Genomic DNA, 10,515 nt, shown 5'->3' on the forward strand with positions numbered 1-10,515 from the left:
GTCACCCAGGCTGGAGTGCAGTGGCACAATCTTGGCTCACTGCAACCTCCGCCTCCTGGGTTCAAGCGATTCTCCTGCCTCAGCCTCCCAAGTAGCTAGGATTACAGGCACCTACCACCACACCCAGCTAATTTTGTATTTTTAGTAAAGACAGGGTTTCACCATGTTAGCCAGGCTGGTCTCAGACTCTTGAGCTCAGGTGATCTGCCTGCCTCGGCCTCCCAAAGTGCTGGGATTGTAGGCGTGAGCCACCGCACCTGGCCTCATTCTTCTTTATAGTTGCATAGTACTCCACTGTGTAGCTGTACCATAACTTATTCAACCACACTCTTATATATATATATATTTTTAACTCCTAACCTTTTTTTTTTTTTGACTTTTAAAAAAAAAATTATTATTATACTTTAAGTTCTAGGGTACATGTACATAACGTGCAGGTTTGTTACATATGTATACTTGTGCCATGTTGGTGTGCTGCACCCATCAACTCGTCAGCACCCATCAATTCATCATTTATATCAGGTATAACTCCCAATGCAATCTCCCCCCCCCCCCCTCCCCTTGATAGGCCCCGATGTGTGATGTTCCCCTTCCCGAGTCCAAGTGATGTCATTGTTCAGTTCCCACCTATGAGTGAGAACATGCGGTGTTTGGTTTTCTGTTCTTGTGATAGTTTGCTAAGAATGATGGTTTCCAGCTGCATCCATGTCCCTACAAAGGACGCAAACTCATCCTTTTTTATGGCTGCATAATATTCCATAGTGTATATGTGCCACATTTTCTTAATCCAGTCTGTCACAGATGGACATTTGGGTTGATTCCAAGTCTTTGCTATTGTGAATAGTGCCGCAATAAACATACGTGTGCATGTGTCTTTATAGCAGCATGATTTATAATCCTTTGGGTATATACCCAGTAGTGGGATGGCTGGGTCATATGGTACATCTAGATCTAGATCCTTGAGGAATCGCCATACTGTTTTCCATAATGGTTGAACTAGTTTACAATCCCACCAACAGTGTAAAAGTGTTCCTGTTTCTCCACATCCTCTCCAACACCTGTTGTTTCCTGACTTTTTAATGATTGCCATTCTAACTGGTGTGAGATGGTATCTCATTGTGGTTTTGATTTGCATTTCTCTGATGGCCAGTGATGATGAGCATTTTTTCATGTGTCTGTTGGCTATATGAATGTCTTCTTTTGAGAAATGTCTGTTCATATCCTTTGCCCACTTTTTGATGGGGTTGTTTGTTTTTTTCTTATAAATTTGTTTGAGTTCTTTGTAGATTCTGGATATTAGCCCTTTGTCAAATGAGTAGATTGCAAAAATTTTCTCCCATTCTGTAGGTTGCCTGTTCACTCTGATGGTAGTATCTTTTGCTGTGCAGAAGCTCTTTAGTTTAATCATATCCCATTTGTCAATTTTGGCTTTTGCTGCCGTTGCTTTTGGTGTTTTAGACATGAAGTCCTTGCCCATGCCTATGTCCTGAATGGTACTACCTAGGTTTTCTTCTAGGGTTTTTATGGTATTAGGTCTAACATTTAAGTCTCTAATCCATCTTGAATTAATTTTCATATAAGGAGTAAGGAAAGGATCCAGTTTCAGCTTTCTACTTATAGCTAGCCAATTTTCCCAGCACCATTTATTAAATAGGGAGTCCTTTCCCCATTTCTTGTTTCTCTCAGGTTTGTCAAAGATCAGATGGCTGTAGATGAACCACACTCTTATATTTGGACATTTAGGTAGACATTTTGCAATTACAAATCATGCTGTAGTCAATAACCTTGTGCATATTTATTTTCATATTGTTGGAGGTGAATCTTAAGAGAAAATTCAAAACGAAAAAATGAGATTGCTGGGCTGGAGGGTAAAATGTATATGGGATGTTGTTAGGTATCACCAGCCCTTCTCCATGGCAGTTGGACCAGGGTGCATTTCTCCCAGCAGTGGATGAGAGTGCCACTTACCCAACAGTCTGGCCAGCAGAGTGTACTGACAAGCTTTTGAATTTTGCCAATCTGACCCATGAAAAATAATATGTCAGCATTTCAACCTGAGCTATTTTAATTTCAAATGCTAGAAAAAAGTCCTGGTTACGGTGTGATTGTCAGGTATTGAAGCACATTTTACCAGACTCTCAACTTGGTATTCTCTAGAAAACTCTCTGGAAACAGTTTTCACCCTAGGAAAATTTTAGCATACATCCCATCCAACTGGATGGGGATGACTTCTGAACCACTCTTTTTTTTTTTTTTTTTTTGAGACGGAGTCTCGCTCTGTCGCCCAGGCTGGAGTGCAGTGGCGTGATCTCGGCTCACTGCAAGCTCTGCCTCCCGGGTTTACGCCATTCTCCTGCCTCAGCCTCCCGAGTACCTGGGACTACAGGCGCCCGCCATCTCGCCCGGCTAGTTTTTTGTATTTTTTAGTAGAGACGGGGTTTCACCGTGTAGGCCAGGATGGTCTCGATCTCCTGACCTCGTGATCCACCCGTCTCGGCCTCCCAAAGTGCTGGGATTACAGGCTTGAGCCACCGCGCCCGGCCGACTTCTGAACCACTCAGACTGCTTTTTCTGCAATTTAGTATCTTCCTGTTCATGTTTTAGCGGATAGGGACTCTTCTAAAGCTTTCTTGCCCCACCTAATGGGCAAGAAGGGGAATTGAGCTGCCTTTCTAAAATATTGCCTAGAAACCAGATGACATGCAGCGCCTGCCAAGGTGTTCTGGCCTCACAGACCTTAGTTCAAAACAAGACTCTAAAGAGAACAAGATATGTAGAGTTATAGCAATGGCTCTAACATATTTCTAGAACATGTATAGCTAAACCACATTCTGGAGAGCGTTAGTTAATAAAGATAGTTGACATATTTTTTCTTAGCTGTTCTAACTCCTACATGTGTAATTTTTGGTGACAGCTGCTTGCTGCAGTTAGTCCCTAAGGTCTCAGATGCTCATTTTAAAAAGTTACTTGTTTACATGAAATGGAAGTAATTATTTTCTGGTTATGAGTAATGCATGTTTGATACGGGAAATCCTAGAAAATATGGGGAAATATAAAGAAGAACATTAAAATGACCTGTATGCCTACTACTCAGTGGTAAGCACAGTTAACAGTTTGGTCTTGGTCCTTGTGTGCAGGCACAGTGGCTCATGCCTATAATCCCAGCACTTTGGGAGGCTGAGGAGGGGGAGGATCGTTTGAGTCCAGGAGTTTGAGACCAGCCTGGGCAACATAGTGAGACCCTGTCTCTACAAAACATTAGGAAAAAAAAATTAGCTGGGCATGATGGTGCGCACCTGTGGTCCCAGCTACTCAGAAGGCTGAGGTGGGAGGATCACTTGAACCCAGGAGGTCAAGGCTGCAGTGAACTGTGATCATACCACTGCACTCCAGCTTGGGCGACACAGTGAGACCCTATCTCTGGGGAAAAAAAATCCTTGTGTACTTTTGCCACATATATACCCACTTGGCATTCACACACACACTTTTCTACTCTGTTTCTCTCTGTCTCTACATATGCATATATACACATAATATATAGGTGTACATACCTACATATACAAAAATGCTCATTTTTCATCCGGGTGTGGTGGCGCACCTGTAGTCCCACCTACTCTGGAGGCTGAGATGGGAGGATTGCTTGAGACTGGTAAGAAGGTTGAGGCTGCAGTGAACCATGATCATGCCACTGCACTCCAGCCTGGGTGACAGAGCAAGACCCTGTCTCAAAAAAAAAAAAAAAGCTCATTTTCCTACGCATTATACATGCACACTTTGTAAACAAAAATTGAAGAGTTGTTGGCCAGGTGCAGTGGCCCATGCCTGTAATCCCAGCACTTTGGGAGGCTGAGGCAGGTGAATCACTTGAGCCCAGGAGTTTGAGACCAGCCTGGGCAACATGGCAAAACCCCATATCTACCAAAAATACAAAAAAATTAGTTGGGTGTGGTGGTGTGCGCCTGTAGTCCCAGCTACGCGGGAGGCTGAGGTAGGAGAATCACTTGAGCCTAGGAGGTGGAGGTTGCAATGAGCCGAGATTGTGCCACTGCACTCCAGCCTGGTGACAGAGCCAGACCCTGTCTGAGAAAAAAAAAAGAAAAAAAGAAAAAAAAAATTGAATGGTTGTTAACATACCATTTTGTAATTTGCTGTTGTCACTTTTTCCATTCATTAAAAAGCTCTATGACTGGGCGCAGTAGCTCATGCCTGTAATCCCATCACTTTGGGAGGCCAAGTAGGGAGGGTCACTTGAGGCCAGGAGTTGGAGACCAACCTGGCCAACATGGCAAAACCCCATCTCTAATAAAAATTTAAAAACTATCCAGGTGTAGTGGCACACGCCTGTAATTCCAGCTACTCGGGAGGCTGAAGCATGAGAATTGCTTGAACCTGGGAGGCTGAGGCTGCAGTGAGCCGAGATCACACCACTGTACTTCAGCCTGGGCAACAGAGCCGGACCCTGTCTCAAAAAAAAACTCTATAGCAAACGTTTGTTACATAGTAGTCTTTTATTTTATTTTATTTATTTATTTTATTTTATTTATTTATTTATTTTGAGATGGAGTCTCATTCTGTCACCCAGGCTGGAGTGCAGTGGTGCAATCTCAGCTTACTGCAACCTCCGCCTCCCAGGTTCAAGTGATTCCTCTCCCTCAGCCTCCCAAGTAGCTGGGATTACAGGTGTGCGCCACCATGCCCGGCTAATTTTTGTATTTTTAGTAGGGATGGGGTTTTGCCATGTTGGCCAGGCTGGTCTCAAACTCCTGACCTCAAGTGATCTGCCCACCTTTGCCTCCCAAAGTGCTGAGATTACAGGCATGAGCCACCACACCTGGCCTACTGTCTTGATTTATGAATTTTAGGCACTATCTATTGAGTTTCTCCAGTAATAGATAAGGATTTTGCTGTCTTACTCCCTTGCCTTCCAACCCCAAAGTCTCCCAATTTGTTATTATCATATTTTTTGGTTAATCAATATTAATTGCTTTACATTATACAGCCACATAAATATTGGTTTTTCTTTTTTTTTTTTTTTTGCTTTTCTTTCTTTCTTTCCTTCCTTCCTTCCTCCCTCCCTCCTTTCTTTCTTTTCTTTTCTTTTCTTTTCTTTTCTTTCTTATTTTTGTTGACCCAGCTACATTATACATAGATTGTTTCCTTTTCTTACAACTTAGTTTTCCCCAATGTCAATAACTGCCTTGCATTTTCTTACTTGCTTAGTTTTGGACACTTATTCAAATCCTCTGTGTTAGTTCCCTATGGCTGCTATAACTAGGCCAGAAGTTCAAAGTGTGTCTGACTGAGCTAAAATCAAGGTGCTGACAGGGCTGCATTCCTTCTGGAAGCTCTAGAGGAGAATTCATTCCTTGCTTTTTCCAGCTTCGAGAGGCTTCCACATTCCTTGGCTGGTGGCTGCCTTCCATCTTCAAAGCCGGCCATGGCCAGTCGAGTCTTCCTCGTGCTGCGTCATGACTCCCACACTCTCTTCTTCCCTGTTCCATATTGAAGGGTCCTTGTGATTACATTGAGTCTACCCGCGCGCACGCATGATAAATTTCCCATCCCGAGAGCAGCTAATTGGCAACCTTAATTTCAGTTGCAACCTTAGTTTTTTTCATATAACAACATTCATAGGCTCCACAGATTAGGGTGTGAACATGTTTGGAGGGCCCATTATTCCGCCCAACATCTAGATCCTCCATTAAATCTGCCGAGGCTTATCAATAGCGTGTTTCAAACACTCAGTTAAATCAGACTTCCCTCCTCGAGTCTCCATTCAGTTCCAGCTGAACTGACCTGCCAGACAGTGCCATCCAGGGATTTCTCTCTCAGTGCTTTTGTGTATGGGATCCCTCGTTTCGTGAGTCTCATGTTTCTGCTATCTTAACATACTCCTTTTTTTTCTTTTTTTGTGGCTGGAGCACATCCTTCTGACATTCTGTAAAAAGAGGACATGGGAGGTATGTATTTGGAGTCCTTACATGTCTGAAAATGTCATTATTCCACGTTTATATTTGATTGATGGTTTGGTTGAGTATAGACTTCTAGGTTGAAGAGCCCACTTTGGTGGTTTCCTGCTAAGCCTGTTACCCTCCCGGGCTGCTGTTTGAACCCCAACAGTACCTTGAGATGCCGAGCCCTTTGATGCTTCCTCTCCTGTTCTCCTTGTCCTTGTTGGAGGATTTCCCTTTAATTAATTAATTAATTTATTATTATTATTAGTTTTGGAGACGGAGTCTTGCTCTGTCGCCAGGCTGGAGTGCAGTGGCACAATCTTGGCTTGCTGCAACCTCCACCTCCCAGGTTCAAGAGATTCTGCCGCCTCAGCCTCCCCAGTAGCTGGAATTACAGGCGCCCACCACCACGCCTGGCTAACTTCTGTAGTTTTTTTTTTTTTTTTTAGTAGAGATGGGGTTTCACCATGTTATCCAGGCTGGTCTCAAACTCCTGACCTCAAGTGATCTGCCCACCTCAGCCTCCGAAAAGTGCTGGGATTACAAGTGTGAACCACCGTGCCTGGCCTCCCTTTTATTTCTTTACTATCACTTTACCAGGATTTGAGAGGAAGAGATGATAAACACAAGTGGTCAATGTGCTAGTATTGAGCAGAAGTGTGTATTTTTTAAGACTTTGCTATGAATTGTCAAATTAGATGCTCACTTCAAAGTCCTGTGATAATTTTTAAGTGTTTATTTGTTCAACTATATTCATTATTTATTCTAAGGTATTCAAAAAAGGAAAGTCATAAATTAGTAAAGGTATAATAACCTTTGAAAGCAACCTTTTCCATTATTAAAATTATGCTCTTTGAAGAAAACCTGGAACAGTGCTGGTCACTATCCTGGGCACTTTACAAGTATTAGCACATTATTGCCTCATGACAACCCTATGAAGTAGGCACTATTCTCCCCATTTTACAGATGGGGAAACTGAGTCACAGGTTAAGAAACCTCCTGGCCAGATACAGTGGCTCACACCTGTAATCCCAACACTTTGGGAGGCCCAGGTAGGAGGATAGCTTGAGCCTAGGAGTTCAAGACCAGCCTGGGCAACATGGTAAGATCTCCATCTCTACAAAGAAATATGAAAATTAGCCAGGCATGGCGGCGGGTGCCTGTAGTCCCAGCTACTTGGGAGGCTGAAGTGGGAAGATTTCCTAAGCCCGGGAGGTGGAGGCTGCAGTGAGCCATGATTGCACCACTGCACTCCAGCCTGGGTGACAGAGTGAGGCCCTATCTCAATAACAGCAACAACAACAACAAAGAAACCTCCCAAGGTTGCACAGCAGCTAGTACCAGGTGAAGCCTAAACTCATCATGCCCAGGCCGGTGGCATAGACACTTCATAGCCATGCTCTGCTGGCTCAGAAAATACAAGGAAAACGGATCAACAACAGTTGCATGGCTTTAGGATGACCTTTTAACCTTTTGGAGTATTTGCTTGCAAAGCTTTTAATATATTTTTTAAGTTAAAAGGCAACTGGGAGCCAGGCGCGGTGGCTTACACCTGTAATCCCAGCACTTTGGGAGGCCGAGGGGGGCGGATTATGAGGTCAGGAGATCGAGACCATCCTGGGTAACACTAAAACCCCGTCTCTACTAAAAATACAAAAAAAAAAAAAAAAAAAATAGCCAGGCCTGGTGGCAGGCACCTGTAGTCCCAGCTACTGGGGGAGCTGAGGCAGGAGAATGGTGTGAACCTGGGAGGAGGAGGTTGCAGTGAGCCGAGATTGCGCCACTGCAGTCCAGCCTGGGAGACAGAGTGAGACTTTGTCTCAAAAAAAAAAAAAAAAAAAAGGCAACTCGGGGGCGGGCACAGTGGCTCATGCCTGTAATCCCAGCACTTTGGGAGGCTAAGGCAGGTGGATCATATGAGGTCAGGAGTTCAAGACAACCTGGCCAACATGGTGAAACCCCGTCTGTACTAAAAACACAAAAATCAGTCAGGCGGTAGCGGCGGGCGCCTGTAGTCCCAGCTACTCGGCAGGCTGAGGCGGGAGAATCGCTTGAACCCGGGAGGCAGAGGTTGCAGTGAGCCGAGATCGCACCACTGTACTCCAGTCCGGGTAACAGAGTGAGACCCTGTCTCAAAAAAAAAAAAAAGAAAAAAAAGGCAATTGGAGATGTGTAAGTGTGTAGTCCGTTTTATCACTTAGTGTTATACCATGAGCGTTTTATATGTATCCAGATTTCATACCAAGCAAAACACGAAGATTCATTGACATTTTATAGTAAGACCATTGACTGGCCGGGCGCGGTGGCTCATGCCTGTAATCCCAGCACTTTGGGAGGCCGAGGCGGGCGGATCACGAGGTCAGGAGATTGAGACCATCCTGGCTCACACCATGAAACCCCGTCTCTACTAAAAGTACAAAAAAAAAAATTAGCCGGGTGTGGTGGCGGGTGCCTGTAGTGCCAGCTACTCAGGAGGCGTGAACCCGGGAGGCGGAGCTTGCAGTGAGCCGAGATTGCGCCACTGCACTCCAGCCTGGGGGACAGAGCGAACCCCCGTCCAAAAAAGTAAATAAATAAAAAAAGACCATTGAATAGGAGTTCTAAACCATGAAAACAAATGAGCTGTTTTGTCCAATTTCAGACGATGTCATCATTTCTAATGGAATCAGACACAGCTGACTTTACATTCCCAGGCCTGCTCTCTCCTGCTAAAGGACATTGATTGGGCATGACATTTAGCGTCTCTGAACTTGAGTTCCCTCCCTTGTACAATGTTAATACTAACATATAACTGACACTGTTGTGAGAATTTAAAAGCAGATCAGAGTATCGCAGCCCCCTCCTCCATAAATGGTAGCGATTATTATCTTAAGATCATCCTTTTTGCCCGGAGAGACTTTCAAAAGACCCATAACACTATTTTATGGCAGGTCAAACCTTTTTATTCCTTTATTCAGGCACTGAGAAAAGGTCTAGTCCATATCTGATAGTTTGTGTGTGTGTTGTTTACAGTTACGAAAGACTGAGGCATACATAAAACTTTTCAGAAAATTTAATTATGAACACATGTCAAAGTCAAAGTTTTGTTTCAAGGTTCCCTCCTTTTTTTTTTTTTTTTTTTTCTTTTCTTTTCTTGAGACAGAGTCTCTATCGCCCAGGCTGGAGTGCAGTGGCACAGTCTCAGCTCAGTGCAACCTCTGCCTCCCGGGTTCAAGCGATTCTCCTGCCTCAGCCTCCCAAATAGCTGGGATTACAGGTGCCCACCACCATGCCTGGCTAGTTTTTTTTGTATTTTTAGTAGAGACAGGGATTCGCCGTATTGGCCAGGTTGGTCTTGAACCCCTGACCTCAGGGTATCCACCCGCCTTGGCCTCCCAAAGTGCTGAGGCTACAGGCATGAGCCACCGCACCCAACCCCAAGATTCCCTCTTATTCCCTCTTGGTTGGGACATTTTCTGGGAAGTGAATGGTCAGATGATCATTGTCAGACTGGACACAAGGTGAAAGAATGTCTGGCTAAACATCACTAGATTTCTGACCTTAGGTCAGCTGAGAGGGGGGCGGGGGGTGGAGGGAGCAGTCTCCCTGACAAGGGCTTAATCTCATTAGAGAGTATCAGAGAATTGCTTTAGCATTTTTATCAGGAATTCTAATTTCTTCCCAGAAGAAGGTTATGAAATGCATTCAAATTTAGGAAAAAAGAAAAAGGTGATTTAAGAGTCCTCCAGGGAAAATAGTACCCCCTCTTCAAGGTTCTCAATTTCCATCATTAGAGCACTAAAGAGGAGTTACTAGCTCCAAAAAATTACAGCGATAATAGGTGGAAATCATCATTTATCTTAGTATCACCACACACTTTAAAAAATGTCTGGAAGAATATTCCTTCAAGAGTTAACAGTGATTATCAATGATCCCTGCGGCAATTGGTAATTGTGAGATGATGGAAGATTTTCACCTTATACACTGTATCTTTAATGTTTTATTTTATTTTATTTTTGGGACAGGGTCTTGTTCTGTCACTCAAGCTGGAGGACAGTGATGTGATCATGGTTCACTGCAGCCTCGACCTCCTAGGCGCAAGCAATCCTCCCACCTCAGCCTCCCGAGTAGCTGGGACTACAGGTGTGTGCCACCATGCTTGGCTGATTTTTTATTATTTTATTTTTGTAGAGATAGGATCTCACTATGTTGTCCTGGCTGGTCTTAAACTCCTAGGCTTAAGCAATCCTCCTGCCTCAGCCTACCAAAGTGCTGGGATTGCAGGCATGAGCCACTGTGCTTGGCCTGTTTTATTTTTAAAAATACTGAGCAGAGATTACTTTTGTAATGATAATGATACGAATATATTTCGCAAAACATCAAGTCAGTTTTACTAGCTCAGGGCTGTGCGTCACTGGTAGCTCTCTTGAGCCCATTTTCATTGCCAAGGACCGAGCAGCTCATCAGATGGCAGAGCTTTTACCTTGGCTCTGAGGAGCTGGGGTATAGCGGGGATTCTCACACCTGAGCTGCTGATCAAAACACAGGTTACTGGGTCCCAGCCCCAGAGATCCTGACCCCA

The sequence above is a fragment of the Piliocolobus tephrosceles genome, chromosome Y (genome assembly GCF_002776525.5).
Source record: "Piliocolobus tephrosceles isolate RC106 chromosome Y, ASM277652v3, whole genome shotgun sequence".
NCBI lineage: Eukaryota > Metazoa > Chordata > Mammalia > Primates > Cercopithecidae > Piliocolobus > Piliocolobus tephrosceles.